The 20,184-nt window shown below is 41.3% G+C and overlaps 1 protein-coding gene across 5 annotated transcripts in view; it reads right to left on the bottom strand.

Moving 5' to 3' along the window:
• Positions 1-20,184, bottom strand: part of ATP11B (ATPase phospholipid transporting 11B (putative)) — a 107,398-nt gene that overhangs the window by 84,050 nt on the left and 3,164 nt on the right. The window lies entirely within an intron of this gene.

Genomic DNA, 20,184 nt, shown 5'->3' with positions numbered 1-20,184 from the left:
TCAACTCATTCCTGAAATGATTTTTAATTTAAATTCATTGTTATAAACGTTTATATTGATTCTTCCATTACAAATACAGTGTAACACAGAAAGTTTACATATATTATTCCGCTGTAAAGTTTTCCCCACCTAAAATGAGAACAAACCCAATCCCCCCCCCAATATAACCTAAATACATTGATTAATTGTGCTCTTTTAACCTTTGTAGTGTGTCCTACGAGTTTTGGATAAGAACAGCAAAAACAAACCTAAATTTATGCATCAGGAAGTACCCAAGTGACAGAAGAAATTAGCACCTGCAGGCAATGCAACTTAAGGGAAAATTACCGGTTTTCTGCCAGAGCCCATGAAAAGCAGAAATTGTGGTGATGGTGCAGAATATATGCAGCGAAGAGAAGTGGAAACAGACAGTAAAAGGCAGAAGACATTTTTGCATGAAAGTAACAGGTGAGGTAGTAATAAATTTAACACAGAACAAACAACACATGAGTCAGTCACAGGAGACCCATACATCCCTTGCCCAAATCTGGCACTTTGAGAAACACCACCCAGCCCTTAAACATTGTTGACTTAGCTTCTTGTTCCCATTCACCAGAGAAAACATCTGGTTCCATGTGTGTGTAGGTCGGGGAGAGAGGAGAAGAAAGCTGGGAGGAAAAGGAGGCCACCCCTCCCCTTGCCTGCCCCACACCACCGCATCAGCCCTGCTCATGCCCACTTCAAGTGCTTTTCTCTGGCTGGGATGTGTCCTTGAAGTGTGATAACGTCTCTTGCTTGTGTGGATGAATGAAGAGAGAGAAACAGAGGGAAAGAAGAAACCTCTACCTTTTGGGTAACCTACTGGACAAAAGTAAGAGTCACATCTGTTCCACCCACCACCACTGGCATGCGGCCCCTCAAAGGTTTCCCATGAAGAAATGTGGCCCTTGGATTGAAAAAGGTTCCCCACCCCTGGCCCCAACTAAGACTGAGAGTCTGGAGGAAGAAAGTGATAACTCACGGTATATTACCAGCATCATCCTGCAGAAGTTACCATATGTAACTTCTACACACATTGGGGTCCAGTTCTTCCAGGCCAGAGAGGCTATGGGGTTCTCCTCAAAGGAGGCTTAAAAGGGGGGGAGACTTCCTTTCACTGATGGGCATCTCAGACAGGAAGCAAACACACCAACTGTCAGTCACTTCAAGTGGTATTCTATTAAAGGCCTTACCCTGTGCAGAAGCGAGGACTGAAAACAATTACAACTCACTTATAAACGAAGGTTTAACTGTGGGCCAACATCACTGTACTGCAGACACTAACTCTGAAGCATCAGACCCTTAAACACAATTTCCTCAAATGATTCATTCCACTATCGGGTAAGCAGTAAACAACAGTAAGTTCAAATGCTAAAACGGAACAGGTAGGAGAAAACTCATCCAGACAAGCAATAGAAAAGTTACTTGCAACCAAAACAACACATAAAGGACAAGAAGAAATATAACCTGTACAACTGACGGTCAAGAAAGAATGGAAAAATAAACACGCTGTTCCACACTGTGGTCGGTCGGGATCCAAAAAGCAATTTTGTGGCATCCCCAAAGACTGGGGAAGGGTTGTAGCTCAGTGGTAGAGCACGTGCCTTGCATGCAGAAGGTCCCAGGTTCAATTCCTAGCATCTCCAGGTAAGGATGGGAGAGATGCCTGCTTGAAACTCAGCCAATCAGGGTAGACAGTACTGAGCTAGATGGACCAATGGTCTGACTTGGTATAAGGCAGCTTCCTATGTTCCTCGGACTTGACTACGACCAGTACAGAGTTGTTGCTTTTTGTTCTTAAAACAAAGATCTACAGATCTTAAGATTTTAAGTGGTTTATAAATGTTTTAAAATAAATAAAAATGTATGTAACACAACCTGCTTGTAAAACTCATTGTCAAAGAGGTTTGCTATGTGCCATGGTGAACTGAATCAAGTACAAAGATTCCATGGCCTTATAGAACTAGTTTCATGATCCAGACTTGAGTTTTAGAAGCTGCTACAACTTCTCTGAACATCCTGTATAACTCTGCAGTTACTACACAAATTGAAGCTCAAACACTGTCCAAGCTATTAATGAGGACAGACCTGAAAAAGTTGGGAATTATCTTTTCAGTCAAAATGACATATGATGCAAAAAAATCTTTGCTGGTGTTCCAAAGAGCATTATACCTTTATTGGAAGGGGTGTTTGAATTGAACTGAAACTTTATTTTTATCCCACCCTTTTTCCAAACTGGAACTCAGGGCGGCTTATAAATAGAACTACATGTAGTTAAAAACATAGAAAAACATACAATTAAAATACAATTAAACTATGCACAACCTTAAAACCGTAAAAGGCACTTAAAAATCTAAAAGCAATTTAAAATAATACAAATAATAATATAAAACAATAAAACAAGTCTTGTAAAGCCCAATCCTAAACACCTTCTATCCCAAAAGCCTGTCGGAATAAAAAAGTCTTTACTTGCCGACGAAAGGATGGCAAGGAGGGGGCCATTCGTGCCTCTCTAGGAAGGGAGTTCCAGAACCTAGGAGCAGCCACCGAGAAGGCCCTATCTTGCATCCCCACCAATCACACTTGCGAGGGTGTTGGGACTGAGAGAAGGGCCTCTCCTGAAGATCTCAGGGCCTGGGCAGGTTCGTATAGGGAGATACGGTCTGACAAATAGCCTGGACCTGGGCCGTATAGGGCTTTAAAGGTCAAAACCGGCACTTTGAATTGTGACCGGAAACAAACTGGCAGCCAGTGGAGCTGTTGTAACAAGGGAGTTGTATGGTCCCTGTAACCAGCCCCTGTTAATACTCTGGCTGCAGCTCTTTGTACCAGTTTAAGTTTCCGAACAGTCTTCAAAGGCAGCCCCCCGTAGAGCGTGTTACAGTAGTCTAAACAGGATGTAACTAAGGCATGCATCAACATAGTCAAATCAGGCATTTCCAGGAACGGGCGCAGCTGGCGCACTAGTCTTAACTGGGCAAAGGCACTCCTGGCCACGGCCGAGACCTGGGCCTCCAAGTTCAGAGCTGAGTCCAGGAGCACACCCAAACTGCGAACCTGTGTCTTCAGGGGGAGTGTAACCCCATCCAGCACAGGCTGAATCCCTATTCCCTGATCTGCCCTTCGAATGACCAGGAGCACCTCTGTCTTGTCTGGATTTAGTTTCAATTTGTTCACCCTCATCCAGTCCATCACTGATGCCAGGCACTGGTTCAGGACCAGGACAGCTTTCTTGGCTTTAGGTGGAAAGGAGAAATAGAGTTGGGTGTCAACGGCCAAGGAGTCAAACAGGAGTCCCCCAGCACCACCTTCTGAATTCGTCCCTCCAGAAAGGAATGGAGCCATCGTAACACAGTGCCCCCAAGTCCCATCCAAGCAAGGCGGTCCAGAAGGATACCATGGTTGATGGTATCGAAAGCCGCTGAGAGGTCCAGTAGAACTAACAGGGACACACTCCCCCTGTCCAGCTCTCTGCGAAGGTCATCCACCAAGGCGACCAAAGCTGTCTCCGTCCCGTAACCAGGCCTGAAACCAGACTGAAACGGATCCATTTGTTACTAGCTGTTTTATTATGTGAAGTGATGCTGTGAGAGTAAGTCAACAGCAATGAGTTTGATTTACAAAAAATCTGTGCTACAGCACAACAATTTCAGAAAGTTACTTTTGGTGCTATATTTTTCTCTCCAAAACGTATTGCTTCTCGACAGCTGGGATTTGCTCCGGTGGTCAAGATTTTTCAAGTGGAGGCTGCAACAAACTCCTAGTTAAAAAGGCTTTACATTGTAGAGGTTTTCAACATTAGGAAAGTTCAAACAGCCTTCAATACCTTTTTTGTATAGAGCAGCCTTCCCTGACCTGGTATCCCAAACATCTAGAGGGCACAGCTTGCATCTTCCCTGACCATTGGCCATGCTAGCTGGGGCTGATGGGTATTGTAAACAAAGTTAGGTGGCGTGATCAGTTGAGGGGAAGTTAGGCAACCCTAAAGGTAAAATCAAGCTAGGAAGCAAAATAAATTGTTTCGAAGAGGTTTGGGCAAGTTCACTGAGTGCCTTTTTCTAAAGTCATCCTTTGTTCTCTTAAATGCTACGTCTGCTAAACCTTCCTCAATTTTTAATTAAAAAAACCTCTGTTAAAAAAAGAGAGACAGAAACAGTAGTAATATAAGGAAACAGAAGCACAAGTAGGTAAGTACATACAGACGTCATTAAAGAAAACTGTTTAAGGATGTGTATTATCATGGAATGTCTAATTCCTGTACGAACAGCAACCATGTTTGTGATCCACAAGCAGATCAGGTTGCACCCAACTGAGTCACACTGAGTACACACCCACTGAAGTTACTTGTCCAATGATTTCAGTGAGTTTACTCTGAGTATGACCTAGTTGGATACAACCCATCATAACTGATTCTTTCCCCTGATTTACATAATATGTTAATTACATAACAGTGACTAAACATCATAAAATGTTTTGCATAAGGAAGCCATCAAGTGAGAAAAATGTCACCTGGATCTTACCCAAGAGATGCATATTTTTGAATATTGTTTATTACATTTCTATCCCACCTATCCTCTAAGGAGCTCAAGGCAATGTATATGGTTCTACCTATCCTCATTTCATATTCCAGGGCTGTGGAGTCAGTGTGTCAAACCTTCGACTCCGACTCCTCTATTTTTCTACTGTCCGATTCCAACTCCTTCGTAAATGGCAACTGTATATTAATTTTTCTACTGTTTGACTCTGACTCCTTCATAAATGGCAAATGTATATTAATGTGTTAATATTAATATTAATATTAAAATATTAATTTTATTTTGAAGTCAGAGTCAGTACATTTCTACCGACTCCAACTCCACCCAAAATTGCTTCCAACTCCGACTCCACCCAAAATTGCTTCTGACTCCAATTCCAACTCCACGACTCCGACTCCACAGCCCTGTCATATTCACAACCACCCTGTGAGGTAGGTTAGACTGAGAAATAGTGAATGGCCCAAGGTCACCCAGGGAGCTTCATGGCTGAATGATTGGAACTCTGGCCTCACAGGCCGTGGCCCAACACTCTACTATACCGCACTGACTCCCAGAACATAAGGTTTTCCATGCTCTAAAGCAGGGCCAAGTCAGTTCACTGCAGAGTGAAGATGCTTACCCTATATTTCTGCACAAAATGTGCAGTGTTTAATATTTCAGTTTCCAAGCCACAAAGCAAATGAGAACCTTCCCCAGCTTCCTTAGTTTCAGAATGAAAACATTACCACTGCAGCATGTCAAACTTATTCAAAGTCCCTGAATGGGTTCCATTACTTTTATCCATAGAGAAATCCTATGGAGAGTCAAATGAAATGGGAACTAACCAAAACCCAGAAAGCTCTTACTGAATTACTGCATTTCCAACATTCTGATAAGACTGGGTTTTCATTAGGTTTGGACTGGTATTCATGCTTCCATTCCCTTTTCAAGCATAAATGCGTTTCTTTTACTAAACTGTTTCTCTCCAAAATAATTTTCAGTAGGAAAGATCCATTTACATAAAATGAAGCTTAGTTGTAATTGTGTCACCTGTGTTCTGCCTGGCAGAGATGACCTTGTGTTTCCAGAAGTGCTTTGTCAGATAAATTCAAGCTACTTACTTATATATGCTGGCTCTCAAAACCTTCATGCAAGCAATTAAAAGATTTGTGTGCTTTTTCTAAAATGTATGGTTATAGAAGAAGGGTTAGAAGTAGTTTGAAAGCAAGGCCATAAGTTATAGGGGGACTGTTAGGAAAAAATAGGTCAGTAAAGTCACTACTGAAAGCTACAGACTAGATGCTATACTTTTAAATGAACATTTTACAAAAGCAACTCTTCTACCACTCCAGGCTTTTAGGTCACCTCCTTCCCCATCCAAAAGCAGAGATACAAGGTTAGGAAAAGCAATTTCTATCTGTAAGCACAACCAAGGAAAGGAACAAAGGATATTTTACTGTTAACTTATGAGAAGTGCTCCACAGCACTTTTCAGCAACGTTAAGCTTCTTCTTAAGAGCTCTCACAACACCTAGTGTCATTTTAATTACATTCCTAACCTTTATGATTGAAGAGATGTCTTTGTAAACAGGATGGTAAAGTTGCAGAACAGGTAAGAAACAAGAACAGAACCAGGCTTATTTCCACTCTTGTTATAGCCAACCAAAGAGATCTATATTTGGGAGAACAATTTGATAAAATCAATATTGTAGCATATTAAAAGTGTGTCATTTATGTTTATTATTTATTGCATTTATATACCACCTTTCTGCCCCAGCACTCAAGGTAGTTTATAATTTAAAATATTAGCACAAACAAATGCTATAAGATTTTCTCAAGCCAACTTCAAGAGCTGATGGGCACAAGCTCCCTGGCTTTTCCTCACAGATCTTATCTTATGACACAGCTCATACATATTTTCCTCTGTGCTCACCAAGGCTCCCATGATATAGCATTCGCTGCAAGAAAAGGAGTGGGGGACACTTACAATATTCTATCAGTCTCCTAAAAGAGACAAAAGCAGTCAGGTTCAATAAAGATTTGGCACATGTACATGGAAATCCATTGAGGATAATGTATGAGCAAAAGCAGATCATCTAGTTCCCCTAAAGTCAGTCACTATCATCAGGTTTTGTTAATCCACTTTTATTTTGCGCACGCGTGTGGAAAGTAAACCCAAACGCAGCTCCGCACAGAGAAGAAATTTACTGAACTCAGCATGCCTCTAGAAAATTAGTCCACCAAATGTGTGCCAGTCTATTGGACTGCCACTACGCCTAGGCATCCTCACTGGTGCCTGTATCCCTGGACCAGAGCCACCACCCGTCAATAGTTACTCTGATACAAAAGAAACCAATAACTAACAAAGAAAAGTACGGTACTCTGCTGCTCTATTTTTAGCTTTGCTTTGTGTAAAGGTGTGGACCACATTTAAAAATCATACGTGGGAAAGAGTTTAAGCAGCAATTGTCTCTGGCACACAAGATACCTTGATCGTAAACTGCTTGATGCTTGCCTTTGAACTTGATTGATAAAAAAAAGCCACCCATGCATTTGGCAAGATGTACTGGTATATCACTGCACACACAGGCATATAGATGGAGTGAAACAGGTACTTTGGGTAGTACACCGTTATCAACAAGAAGTCACATTTGCACAAATGCTACATTGCATTATTACAGAAAGTTTAAGACTAAGTTTTAAGACTGAGGTGAGGATCTTAGAAAATATTGTTATGCAGATGCTCCTAAGTAATATTCCTATAGTCCCAAGAGTGCACCATCAGACAGGGCAAAAAGCTTCTGGCCAATACATTCACATTGCAGGTGGAAGCTATATTCATATGGAAGTTTCAAAATTGTTCAGGAGACCCTTTCACAAAGCCTAAATGGAGCAGTTAAGTTCCTTGGAGAACTAGGATTACTCAAGACTATATTTGCAAAGGTGCATTTTTATAGTAAAATACCCATCAAACATATCTTTGTAAAAGATCTATACTACAGAGGCTGGGCAGATAGGTAAAGACCTTCCTATTTGCCCAGACATTTTTAGAATGTAGGTGATTCTTCTTGGAATTGTTTTATATTGTTTTTTGAATATTTGTCTTGTATTTTTGTTAGTTTTAAACTGTATGTTGTGTGAATTACATTTTATTCCTACCTTTGTACACCACCCTGGAATTTTTGATGACAAACAGCTAAGAAAAATTTTAAATTAAAAAAATATCATTGATGGTGGTGTTTTGCCTACACCATCTACAGCCACTGTGGACATCCCTTTCAAATGTAGCACAATCTCTCAGCCAAACAGATCCTCATGAAGATGTAGGATAAATCCAAACCTATTGGATCTGAATAGATTTTATATATGTGCTGTTTTTATACATGGACATGTTTTAGTTGTTTTATATATGCAATTATTCTGTTTATATTTTTATTGTAAATTGCTTTGGGATGCCTCATCAGAAGCGATCCATAAACAGATAAGTAAAATATAAAGTTATTATTTCAGTAGAGTTTACCTTAATTCAGTAATCTCTGCATATCCACATGCATTGCCAGCTCAACCCTGCAACGAAGGTTCTGCTCAGTTGTCTATGCCAGAATGGCCTAAGTTATAAAATATCAACTTGGCTATACTGAAAATTGGCACTGAACAGAGAAGTTTGACTGCAGAAAAGCAGCTGACTGACAAATATACTTAGAAAATTCTCAGTTGTATCTAGTGACTTAGCATTACAAGTCTGCTTCTGCTATACCGAATAAGGATGACTTACTCTACTTAGCTTATTTTATAAATTTATTTTTGAAATATATATTTAGTCTTGCGGCACAAGAAGAATAAGGAAATGACACCCGCACCCACTGTTGCTGTTTTAAAGGGGCGTTTCCAGACTAAGCAGGCACCAACAAAAGGCAAACTGAATGTTTCTAGAACAGAGCGTCCACTTCAGAGATAAAGACGACAGCAGTAGCTGGGACCAACAACAAAAGAACAAATAAAATGAGGAAAGATTTATGAATGGAACATTTGTAACACAACTAGAGCAAAGTCAATGCTTGTGTGAAATATCAGACAAAAAGCAGCGCACCCTTCATCACACAATTGAAGACACTCTTACTCATACACACAAGTCAACTCCATACAGGATGAACTGGAAGAGCGTCAAAAAAGGCAGTATGTTTCAGGGGTTGTTATAAACCAGCCTGACTCTCAAAGTGACTCTAGTTTTTGTGATGCTCCAATTACATTTTACTGTGAAACTCAAGGGACCACACAGAACTGATGGAGCCAAGCCAGGGATATCCTTTATTCAGCAGTGACACAAACCGCACCATCTGTTCCACATAAATGATGTAACAATGCCAGATTCCCCAACAGAAAGGCTGACCTATCAAGATTACTCCACATTAACAGGAACATCTCAAGAACTTGCTAGTAATTTCAAATGGAAACTCAATTACAGTTCTAAGTACAAATTTCAAAGTGTGCCAACGGCACAAAATTCAGAATGGTGCCACATGGTAAAGCCCATTCATATTTAGAAAAACACTATGTACGTACTTTGATGCCACATCACACAGATTTCAGAAGACTCTGTTGTGGCTATTGCTTTGGTGGGATACAACCAGCTAACAACGCTGCAGTACAACTAACACAGGAGTCAGTACTTTTAAAATACAACTTTGCACTCACAGCATCTCAAAATCAGAGAAAAAATTTTCAGCACCTGAAAAGCATTTATTATGCAGTGATGGGCTGCTGCTGACAAACAGCATTTCAGTTTCAGTGCAGTAGACATGCTTAGCAAGACAGACACCTTGCAAATTTGATTTGACTTTGGAATCAACATTTATAGGGTACAGCCAGCTTCATTATTACACTTATAAAGTTGAAAGAAAAGGCACTGGCTATAGGTACAAGGCCAGAGCCAGATTAAGAGGTTTGCATTTTCTATTTTGAAAATTTCGGAAGGAAATGTTTTTGCAGCATATCTTAAATATGATGAGTCCTAGTTTCAATTAACTTATAGGTGATTTTCTGGGTATAAGTCATATAAAATATATTTATTGTTACATTTTTCATAGTTTTGAAGATTATATCTTCTGGATTCATGCTCAGGCTGCGGTTCAGAAGTCTACATTTGCCAGTGAACACATTTTACTCTGGCTCTTGGCTATGGAATAGTCTGCCTAGTGTCTGGCTATTGGCTATGCAACATATCTGGTTCATGCATATTGTACATGCCACCCCATTCTAATAGGTTAATATATTTGTGTGTGTGCAGTTTGCCCACGTGTATATGGAGACATTTATTGGCTACTGTGGCTGTGGCATAAATCTATCATTTAAGCTGTATACCTTATGTATGGCATCGATCTGTAATACATTCACATGCAGATTTGCAATACATTCACATGCTACCTTGGCTCCTTTGTATTCATATAATATTAGTATTCATATGTTATGACTTTTGCTTTGGTTTTGATTACAAGGCCGCCCTGCCAATCCAATCACACCCCACCTTCTCTCAGTTCCATCCATACAAGCTCCCACTGAACCTGCTCCAGCCAGAGAATCCCTGCTATCAGACATGGGGCACCCATGGTCAGATATGAGACACAAAATGTAATGACACTGCCCTCATGTCCTTCTTGTAAACTTTCTAGAGGCATTTGGTTAGTCTCTGACTAGAAACAAAATACTACACTAGATAGAGAAGTATGACTAGTCCAAGATCACCAATACAAGGCAGACTTGGCTCTCTCAATGCCATACAGTAGGGCCCCGCTTTATGATGATTCGCCTTATAGCGCTTCGCTAATGCGGCGGTTTTGAGTTATGCCGCGGGCCGGGATGCTCCTCCATTGAAAAGCCATGGGGCCTCTGGATAGCGGCGGCGATGATGGCGGTGGCAGCGGCCCGCAGTCCTCTTGCCTCCCCCTTAGTCGCCCTGTTGCTGGCTTGCTGCACTGTCCGGGGGGGGGAAGGAGGCAGCTCGCTGGCATCCCAGGTGTGCGTTCTTCTCCCACTTGGCACTACTCCCCCACCATAAGGAGGGCGAGCCAGCAGGGGGGGGAGGGCGATGCACGGAAAAGCGGAACATCGCTCAGCTGTTGCGTGGGGAGCTTCAGGGGCCAAGTGCTGTCAGCTGGAGCTCCCCGCACTACAGCTGATCGATGTTCCGCTTTCTGGCGGGGGTCTGGTCCCTAACCTGCCGTATAAGCGGGGTCCTACTGTATTTCAAAACACTCCCACCACCACACCAGGAGTTGGGCATAATGGGGGGGGGGTGTCACACAAGAAGGGCTTCACTTGGAAGCACTGAGGCTCTGCTTCCAAGTGCCTCTAAAGCCCAGTATGACTGCAAGGAAACCCAACACCACCGTGACCACCCTGCTCCAAGGCTCAGAGATAGCTTAGGCTTAGTTATCTAAGCGTCAGAGAAGCTCAGAAGTAGCTGCTTCTAAATGCTCTCCATTGCAACTCGGTGCAATTTGTCTCCTTCAGGCTATTTTAACTAATGCAGCCAGTGAACCCTCTGTTTCACTCAGTTCAACACCAGGATCAGCCAGCCTTCCGCCTTCTTCAAGCTGTGTGGAGGCTGTTGTTTTCTGCAATCTTCCTTAAGTTTAAAAAAGGCTGGAGGAAAAAAATCAGATTCCCAGTCAACAGCCACTGAGATGGGCCAGCCTCTCTCCACCCAGGGTGAATAAAAGTCCAGTTTTTTTAAAAAAATAAACAAACTGAGATTTCAATTAAGCTAAGCATACTTAAACCACATTAAAACTGAATCATGAGCGCACACACCCCTCTCTCGCTCTCACACATACATACTTACAATTAAAGGCTGCTCTTCTATGCACACAACCATGGGGAAAACTATCTGACATGAAGTTAATCCCTGTTTATGACATAATGAAGTCCAAATTGTTTTTAATGGACTGAGGGACTAGCAAGTCAGCACAGGTTCAAAAATCTGAAGATACGCCATCTGGTATCTCACTAGGATCATCTACAGAACCTGTATGAGTGAAATCTTGACCTCATTTTATGTCCCTCCAAACACCTGAGCTTTGTCATATATTAAGTTCTCAAAATTGTGAATATTTATGACTGTCAAACATGGATACTTTCTATCCTGTAAAAAAATACTATTTCCCCCCAGCACAATGAAAGTGCACCCCAAGGCTGCCTTGTGCACCTTGTTGTGCCATGGAAACCTGGATTGTGGTTTGTTTCAAACCATAAGCTCTAAGGCAGAAATAACCCATGATCTCCTTCTGCACGCTAAGCCATATCATGACTCATTTGTGCCAGATGTGGGACCCACAGAAGAAAGGAGAAAGCCATGTGGGGAGCAGGACACACATTCACAATTAAGTCATAGTTTAAAATGAACTATGGGTGCTTCCAGGCAACCTGTTTATTGAACTTTCAGCCTGATTTGTTTACAGGGATATCAGATGACATTGGCTATTTAATGAGTATCTATCTTGATTTATTTGCAAAGAGGTTAGGGGATACTGTGTTGAAGCAAGCATTGTCCTACACTTCCCAGTGCATTTCCCCATCACCTTCCTTTTCTCAGCAAGTCTGATCTTTTGGGGAAGCAGGATTGTTGTGCAAGACCTCATAATCCACTATAATTGCACAATTTGAATTTTCCAGTATGTGATTCAATCGCACTTGAAAATAGTGACAACCTGGAAGCAACCTAAAACGTAGCATGACATGTGAACCAGCTCAGTGTAGTACATGTGGGCTGCATGGCAAAAAAAAATCCAAATCATGCCCCTAGATTGTACAAATGCGCTATTTAGTTGCTAACCAATGGGGTTGTTTTTGTTTGTTATAGTAACTGGCACCCTTGCTCAAAAATATATGTGAATTTCAAAATGGTTAAAACTTGCTTGTTTTGATTTAAAAGTAATCCACCCTGTCTTCACCAAAGACAGCAGGAGCCTATTTGCTACGCAAGCGTCAAAACCAATGTTTACTAACACATTATCTATTACTGAATCAGTGCAGCTGGCTTCCTAACTGCTTCTTTCCAACTTGGCTGGATTTTTCTGCACAAATGGCTGCACCTAGCATGTGATGCAATTTTCCACAAATTCACAGGCTGGAAGCTAGAAGAGTGTATTGGTTCCTTCACTGCTGATAAGCGAAACTGAATTTCATTTACACAGCACTCCTTATTTCTTATTCTTAATTATCCTCACCACAGTCCAGTTAGGTCACTATTACCCCTACTGAGAAAAGGTGAACTATGGCTGACCTACATCCACAGCCAAGGCAGCATCTGAAACTAAGAGCCTGAAGCCCATGCCTAGCATTCCATTTACTGCATCCATATAAGTTCTCAGGTGAACCCAAAGAATGTTTCTCCCAGTGACTGCAATGTCCTCACAATGCTGGAAAACTTTTTATCACAAGCACTGTTTATATTATAAGAACAACCTAGCTGGCTCTCTCCCAGCCCTTCTACTAATGCTTCAGTACTAGAAACAGTAGCTGGAATGACTCCAACTCCTATTGTAGGATCTAGAACTTCTGGAATACATCTCCATTTCCTCCTTTGCTTATTCTAATACCAGCTCTATATCTCCGTTACAATATTAGAACATACAATCCCATCAGGTTGCTCTTATGTACTGCATTGTATTTTTTTCTGTATAGCCTGTCACAGAATTAATTTCAATGAAAAATAATATAAAAATATTTTAAGGAAGTAATCCCTACTAATACTTCTGCTTTCCATAATCCTAAAGCAAAGTCATTCCAAACTGAACACTGGAAAGAAGTCAGTTTACATCCTTATAATGATAAATTCATTTGTATCCCGTTGTTTTCTCTCAGATTGCTACACAGAAATATACATGACAAGTTTACTCAGTATATAACTACATCATGTAGTTGTGGACCAAGTATGGAGGAACAAACTGAAATTGAATCCAAATGAGATGGAGGTACTGTTGACTGGGGAATTTGATGATCCGGAAAATGGCATGCAACTTTTTCTAGATGAAGCATTCCCTCTAAAGTAACAGATTTGCTGTTTTAGAGTACTCCTGAATACTCAAGAAGCGGAAGGGCTGCCTTTTACTAGCTTAATCTGTAAGACAGCTACATCCTTCTGTGGAGATGCCGGACAGCTTCAGTCATTCATCTCATAACCACTTCCAAGTTGGACTACTGTAATGTCCTGTATGTGGGGTTCCCCATGAAGTCACAGTTCAGAAGCTTCAACTGACCAGAATATGGCCACCAGGGTTTTGGTAGGGGCTAGAAAGTCAAAACATATTACTCCAATCCTTTACTAACTGCACTGTTAGCCAATTTGTTTCTGGAATTGATTTAATGCACTGGTTTGACTTTTAAAGCAATAAACAACCTGGGACCATCTCTGAATCACCTCCTCACAATATGAAACAACCTGAGAACTCTACTTCATTACGGTGATCACCCCTCCATGTGCCGTTGCCAACTGAGATGTTACGGATGGGCACAAGAGAGAGGGCCATCTCAGTTGGAACAGGCTCTCCAAGGAGGTACACCTGGCCCCTATGCCTTGCTGTTATTGTTTTGTTGTACCAGTGATTTTCCTTTTTTAAATAATTGCAAGCTGCCTTGTATACACTTGGTGGAGAAAGACAGGATATACATATCTGTAAGACAGACATACAAGACTAAATTGCAGATACAGGACTTATAGTGCTCCACTGCCAAATAAACATTTTAGATGTCGGTGTGTCACAGACAACCCTGTAAAGAAGAACTCCTGCTTCCTAACTAGATTATTGATTTCTTTAGCAAAGCATTTTGAGATCTTGGCACCCGTTTGTGAATCTGTGCAGTTGTTATTCTGTTTGGACACTGTGACAGCAGAGCCCTACATGTTTATGCGCTATAATGAAACCTAAGAGTTTTTATTTATTCTTTCAGAGAACAGTGCAATGCTAAAATCAGCTTCTTTTCAAGGCAATGAATGTTAATAAGTCAGTTGTACATGGTATAACGCTGTGGCAAAAATCTGTAATCCTTTTCGTTCAAGTACCCTGGAAAGATGCTTCTGATCCTGGATTTATCCCACCCCAATCATAAGTATCCTGTAGCTGGAATCTATTATATAGCACAAACAACACATGGGTGAAGCATTTATCTGAGGATGGTCACAGAGATGCCAATCTTGGTCACCAGCATAAAGATCACCTTAGTGATGAGTTTCACATCTATTCCTCTAACTGCACTGCATGCTACCTTGTCTTTTTTTAAAAGAAATCTGTATATTTTTAAACTACATTGTAAGTAGCCTAGTGACTGCCCTATGTTAGGTAACAAACAAGTTAATATAATTACAACACATGTGGGACTTCCAACAAATGTTAGGAGTGCTCCTGTTCAGGATTCCAGCCAGCCATGTTCTCCACTTGGATAACTGAATTCCATCCCCTACCTCAGTTTTTCCATTTTCTTTTCCAACTGTATAATATTCTACTGGGCTTCTCTGGTGTGGGTGGAAATAGGGTTTTTAATACTGAGTTTTTTTCAAAAAAAGATATTGTGATTTCTGTAAATATCAGGTTTCCCTATGCGCATGCTAATTCCTCCCCCTTGTTTTTCAGTGACCCCATTTTGGCTTCATTTTTATGGCACTCACAATCAGAGCTCACTATTAGAGGGAGCAACAGGAAAATCCCATCATTCCACTGCTCAGACATGAAGTAATATATAAATGGTACTATCTAGATGGTACAGAGACAATTCAGCTTAAAAAATGAAATAATTAAGCTATCACCCCTTCCTATTTGCTACAGATGCTTAAAATGTCATTCAAGCTCTCATCACGGATATGACCTCACTTCTACACTCTTAGCAACTGAATTAAGCCTTGGATTTTAATCTCCTCTCCCAGTCCAAACCAATTCTTGGCAGGCTCACACATATCTGGGTTTACACCACAAGGCTATAGAACAACCACCAGTGCTGCTAGGACTAGCTAGAAGAGTGGAACACCTGCTGGTTTCAACAGGCTGCCCTGGACTTAAAATTCTAGCTCCCATGCTACAGTTATGAAGCATCCCATCCATCACACCAGACTATGGGCCATGTAGTGTTTGGTCTTGGCCCCAGGTATGTCTGGAGTTTGTTAGGGATGAAGGACCTATTTACTTTTAACTTCAGAAAGCTTGCTTTGTTGTACTGCAACATCTCCATCCATTTTAATGCATCCCCTTTTTGAATCACTGCTTCCAACTTACACATTCAACTTGCTCAGCTTGCAACTTTCTTTCAAAGCAGCCAAGTTAACAACCTCTCCACATTGCTTTTACCATGGTGGCTACCAACACCTTGTCTCTGTTGGCAGATGTCTCTTCCCTGTTCAAGGAAGTTTCATCTCCACTCCCTTGAAATGTTACTACTATACCGTTAGCTCAAATTCATGGCAACTTTTCCCACTTTAAATGTGAACTTATTGACTACCTCACCTTCCAGTTACAGAAATGTACTGAAATATTTCATATACTTAAGCACAGTCACTAGTCAAAGGTAAGAGCACGCAGTACTCTTGCATTGCAACAGCTATTACTTCTTCAGTCACACTGGCCTTACTTAAGCACTGTAGCATGATATTCTGCCTCCATATACCGGGAAAGTGTTATGTACTTTGCTGCAACAACAAAAAAAGGAGAGAGCAATGTGGCTCTGAAGGAGTAGCCATACCTTTCTTTTAAGATGGAGAGATGTACCCTCTGCTTGGGGGCAGAGAAGCTAACCAAGGTTCCAAAGAATTAAATAAATGCTGCAAAGGAAAGGGTGGCCTTCCCGGTGCCCACCACTTTATTAAACAAAGTTAGGCTATCAAACCTAATTGGAAGGAGCCACAAGTAAAAAGTATTGCAATTTGAGCGCTAAGAAAATTCACAATGTGTCCCTATAAAATAAGTTCTCCCATGAGAGAGGAGCTCTGGAAAAAGTAAGTTTTATCAAACATGGTTTTTGATCTTGCAGAAGAAGCATTTTACCTTAGCCCTAATTTTATGTTACTTCAGTATCTGGTAATACCTTAATAACAAATAGAGTTAGTTCCATGCAAATATTACTTATTGTAATATTAAAAGAACTAGATACCTTGTTGATAACATGCCAGGTAACCAAAATACAAAACAGGGTTTTCCATTTGTTTTTTTAAGCAAGTTAAAAACCTAGTTTTTCCAGACACAACTTTTAAGTAGGTAAAAAGGAGGGGGGGCAGGACGACGAGAAAATGTAAGTGAAAAATATAAATGAAAAACCACAGTTTTTATTCCAATTTCAAGGATAAAAAAAATGGTTTACAAAAAAACCCAACGCGTTTCGGCTAATGTTATGTAGCCTTCATCAGGGGATGCCTGTCTATAATCTTTTCTTAAATCAAAGCTGGTACACTCAGCAGATTGGCCCTGAAGAATGTGTTGCTGATTCTCAACAATCCTGTGGAAAGAATCTGATCCATTACAGCTTTGATTTAAGAAAAGATTATAGACAAGCATCCCCTGATGAAGGCTACATAACACTAGCTGAAACGCGTTGGGCTTTTTTGTAAACCATTTTTATCCTTGAAATTGGAATAAAAACTGATTTTTCATTTATATTTTATTTTTCACTTACATTTTCTCGTCGTCCTTCCCCCCCCCCTTTTTACCTACTTGCCTTATTGGATGACATCCACTTTTTACTCAGTTCGACAACTCACTTTTAGCCATAACAATGACAAAGCAGTTAAATACATTTGCCAATGAGAAAAAAATGTGAACTATCAGAATAGCAGAAAAAAGCTAAAAATAATTGTCTTCCCCACCATCCCTTACAGTAGAGTTTCTCACTGCTAAGCCACACAATGATTAAAAACACTTTTACTCTGCCTTTCTACAGAGAGTGCCCAATGTAGCAAATACTATTTAAAACTCGGCTTTGTTTCTTTCGCTTTTCTGAATTGAAACAGGAAGCACAGTTCACTCTCAGACCAAGAAAAGCCCACAGTGAGTTGTATCAGGGCTGGGTTCCCAAACTGTGGTCCATGGATTTATGGTTGAAGATGAGAGACAGCACATATGTTGTATTAAATATTCATACTGACCTTTAATTTTATGTGTATAGCTTCTTTTATTTCTTATATTGTTTTTATTATATTGCAGTTTGGATTCTATTGAATTCAAACTGTGACACAATAAACTAGCATTATAGCATCACAGTTGCTACAATGGGTAGAAAAATCATTAAGTAGCCCACCAAGACCCTCAACAATGTTCAAGTGGTCTGTGGGAAAAGACGTTTGGGAACCACTGCAGTAGAGGAATGTGCCACCTTTTTCTATAAAAGTCCCTGTTCCGAGTATGACTGCTGACTAGAAGAAGGCAAAGGCTAGAGGAGTGAGGCATACAGACACGCAGCAATTTAAATCACTGGACTTCTGTGATTGAGTGTTTTAGGCTCACATGAGTCTTTGAACTATTTCTCACAGCCCATTAGCAGATCTCTCATGGTATATTAGTGCCCCCCCCACACACACACCCCACACACACACACCCCACACACACACACACCCCACACACACACACCCCACACACACACACACCCCACACACACACGCCCCCCCCCACACACGCCCCCCCCACGCCCCCCCCCACACACCCCCCCCCACACACGCCCCCCCCCACACACGCCCCCCCCACACGCCCCCCCCACACCCCCCCCACACACCCCCCCCCACACACACCCCCCACACAACACACCCCCCACACAACACACCCCACACACAACACCCCCCCCACACACACACGCCCCCCCACACACGCCCCCCCACAACACACACACACACAACACACACACACACAACACACACACACACAACACACACACACAACACACACGCCCCCCCCCACACACGCCCCCCCCCCACACGCCCCCCCCCCACACGCCCCCCCCCCCCACACGCCCCCCCCCACACACGCCCCCCCACACACACACCCCACACACACACACCCCACACACAACACACAACACACCCCACACCCCACACACCCCACACCCCACACACCCCACACCCCACACACCCCACACACAACACACCCCACACACAACACACACACACAACACACACACACACACACAACACACACACACACACACAACACACACACACACAACACACACACACAACACACACACACACACACAACACACACACAACACACACACACACAACACACACAACACACAACACACACACACACAACACACACACAACACACACACAACACACACACAACACACACACAACACACACACACAGTTTCAAGGTTACTGTATAAGGAAGCTATTAGTTAGTTAAACCCATCAATGAGATATAATTCATATTTATATAAAATAGCAAAGCGGTCAACATAAAGCAAAGAATCCAATGAATCTCTCCCAACAGCTACAAAATAAATAATAATTCCATCCCAGACAACAGATTAGTAAATCTCGAAGGGACCAAAGAAAGCCCTTATCCAAGACTGAGATCATCCCAGAATGCATGGAATAATGCGCTCAATTACAGGAAGCCGAATTACAGCTGGACATCAGGAAAAACCTCCTAATTGTCAGAGCAGTATGACAATGGAAGTAATTACCTAGGGAGATGGTGGGCTCTCCAACACTGGAGGCCTTCAAGAGGAAGCTGGACAGCCACCTGTCAGATATGCTTTAAGTCCAATTCCTGCATTGAGCAGGGAGTTGGACTTGATGGCCTTATAGGCCCCTTCCAATGCTACTATTCTATGACTATGAAATTAAAGCAAGTTAATTTGGTACAGAGTGGTTCTAGTATCAGTCCAAACTGCTAGTGCCATTAAACTGACAATCAAGATAAACTGAATCTCCACACAAAAATGCAAAATTATACAGCCAGTTTGTGGAAAGATGAATTACTTAAGTTCTTTTAGAACAATTATCAACATTCCTAGAGCATTTGTAAATAGCTACCACACGCTACTTTAACGTATGAAAAAAGCTAAACCGTGTACAGTACTAAATGTAATGATAACCATTTGCAAAACAAGCAGTATCTAAACAAATGGAAATATCTCTCTACAAGAGACTTGAAACATTTTTCTTCATAAATGTTATGTGCATTATTAAGTGTTGTGGCTTACTTCCTAGAAGACTGATATGAAAAGATGGTCGGTATCAATGGCTGTTTTTTCTCTTGTGAATGAGCTGCAGTTTACTATCTCGGTTACCGTATTTTGTGTTGCACCACTGTTCTGTCAGTGTGCAGCTTATTTGGAAAGAACTCCCCTAAAGTCGTTACCTTCTATTCAGTACTTGTGTTCTAAAAAGCAGGAAGGATGTGGTTGCATTTTGAATCTCATTTACTACTTTATTTATTTTGTTGTAACAGTTTTCAAGAGCCTGTGTATTGAGAAATGAGGTTGAGGTGGTTGTTAGAACAAAACTTAGAAAAAGAACACTGTATTTTAAGAGGGAAAAAGAAGGAAAATAGACAAGAAGAAACCATCATGGTTGTCCTCCTAGAGACAACAGATTACTAACACTTTTTGAAGTTGGCTTTAGAAACTTTTTCCCTGCACACCAGTCCAATTATATTCTGAATAGGATTAAAA

This window comes from Rhineura floridana, chromosome 7 (genome assembly GCF_030035675.1).
Source record: "Rhineura floridana isolate rRhiFlo1 chromosome 7, rRhiFlo1.hap2, whole genome shotgun sequence".
In the NCBI taxonomy this organism is placed as follows: Eukaryota; Metazoa; Chordata; class Lepidosauria; order Squamata; family Rhineuridae; genus Rhineura; species Rhineura floridana.
This window is presented reverse-complemented; position numbering and strand designations above follow the sequence as displayed.